Source organism: Olea europaea, unplaced genomic scaffold, assembly GCF_002742605.1.
Source record: "Olea europaea var. sylvestris unplaced genomic scaffold, O_europaea_v1 scaffold476, whole genome shotgun sequence".
NCBI classification, from domain to species: Eukaryota; Viridiplantae; Streptophyta; class Magnoliopsida; order Lamiales; family Oleaceae; genus Olea; species Olea europaea.
In genome coordinates this window covers 1-2,123 of record NW_019263072.1, presented here as the reverse complement: position 1 = coordinate 2,123, position 2,123 = coordinate 1, and the positions used below count along the sequence as shown (strand labels likewise).

The 2,123-nt window shown below is 32.9% G+C and overlaps 1 long non-coding RNA gene across 1 annotated transcript; it reads right to left on the bottom strand.

Annotated features, from left to right (window-relative positions):
• Positions 1–853: 853 nt before the first annotated feature.
• LOC111388232 lies at positions 854–1,889 on the bottom strand. The gene is made up of 2 exons (XR_002701530.1): positions 1,190–1,889; positions 854–1,093 (listed from the first exon to the last, which is right to left on the bottom strand). It is a non-coding gene; the product is annotated as an uncharacterized LOC111388232 (long non-coding RNA).
• Between the last annotated feature and the right edge of the window lie 234 nt (positions 1,890–2,123).

Below are 2,123 nucleotides of genomic sequence, written 5' to 3'. Positions count from 1 at the left end.
CCAGCCATATTCGTACCTCCGACGTGTTCAATATCAAGCATTTGGTGCCATTTCATGGTGATAATTCTGGTGATGATGATGAAGCTCCTTTCCAGTCAAATTCGAGGGCGAATTTTTCCCACCCTGAGGAGAATGATGAAGTGCACAAGGGATTAGAGTTCATGGCAAAATGGGACCATCACAAGGCAAAAGTTGGCAAAAGGGGCAAATGATTTCATGATGACTTTGAGTTTGCTCGTTTTTGACAAATCACTAATCTAATTTGATTGGAGCCGAGCCAAGGAATAAAACTCAAAGCCTTCGGCCCTGACGCAAGACCAATTTCGGGCAAAATCCATCATTTAGGCCCTCGTTTAATCATTTTTGCTATTTATGGTAATTTTTATTTTTGCAATATCTCTTTCCATGAAATTCGGATTTAGATTCCGTTTGTTGGAGGATGATCTCGAAGATAAGTATTTTCCATTTTAGTAATTATCTCATATTTTCCATTTTTGGAAAAAAATATCTTTTATTTTATTTTATTTTATTTTCCGGATTTTCCTAGGTTTTTTCTATTTAATCAGTTGTAAGCCCTTAGAGGCAGTAGTTCTGGAATTCAATAAAATCTTCCTTGAGAGTTTTCTCAATTTGTGATTGTTCATCTTCCCTATAATATTTCCGCTACGTCAGTATTGGAGCAACTTTGCACCAAAAAATGGTGTAAAATGGTCCAATGGCGTTAGCATTGGAGTTGCCCTTAGTTCGGTCGAGACCAGGAAAGCTCCTTGTAAATGTCCGTTCTACCTTCTTGCAATCTCCTGCTGCCGTTGTATAGTTTTCTTAACAGCATTTTACGATGCATAAACAACAATACACAAAGCCACACTCCAGAAAAATTTTATAATAGATTCATATCCTTGACAAAAAAAAGAAAAAAAAAAGAAAAAAAAAAAAGAAAAAGACTATTCAAACTAGACATTCGAAATCTTTCAACTTGATTATCAATGCACCTAACATCATCAACACTAGGAAAAGAAAAATAAAAATAAAATTCATTTTAATAAAAAGAATTAAAGATTGCTTCATTTTTGCAAAGTTGCCTGCAGAAAGGCTAAAAAACAAAATTTAACTTTAAATGCAAGGTATATGCGTTTCAAAACCTCAAGGAATAGGGTAAAATACTTTGCTGATACTTTGCTGACGTTACCTTTCACATACACATAATTCAAGTCATAATTTATTCCCTCCCGAGGTTGCTGCCCTGTGCTCTGCTTGCTTCAGACTCAACTCTCGTATGATCTGCAAGTAATATATAAACCAGCGTGCCAAAGTGTACCGTGTTAGAATTCAAAAATGTTTCAATGAAAAGCACATCTAAAGAAAAAGGAGCAACTGTAGGCAATAGATATCAAGAACCCTTATTCTAATTACGAGGGAGAAGATGAGAAAAAGGACTATTTGGTAATCTTAAAGAGTGTCAATGATATTAATATAGCTGGGGAAGAAGCAAGGAGATAGTACCGACATTAACACTGCTATTGATATAACATTATACCTATCAATCATTCATCAAGATGTCGGGGGGAGAAATAGATAATCAAATTAATTCTGCTTATTGTAAGCATAAATAATTTTCTTTTTTTATAGACACTCATTTGAATATTCAAAATTACAATACTCAAAGACAAGTTTCGCTTCTTGTGAGACTGTTAACAAGGTTACAATTTGAAGCTTTACGGATATTTATCGTGTTTGAAAACCAGATGTCTGGGTGAAAAGTGGAAGGGGAAACGAGAGAAATTAACGATTAGTATAGACAATTAAATAAAAGATTAACTCAAAAAGCAAGCAAAATTAATCTTTTATACATAAGTAGACAAGCTATGATGCACCAACACAAACACATGTCTGCACGATACATGTCGAATACACCGACACGTGATTTTTTAAAAAGTACCGACACGACACGTCGTCGACACGTTGATTAAATTGTTTAAAAATTTTCATTTATATAATATAAATTTAGTTTTATACTTTTTATTTATTTATTTTATTTTATTTTTGTTGAAATTTTTTAAATATGAGTACCTATTTGTTATTGACTAATAATTTTGAATTAAAAATATATAATATTTTAAGTA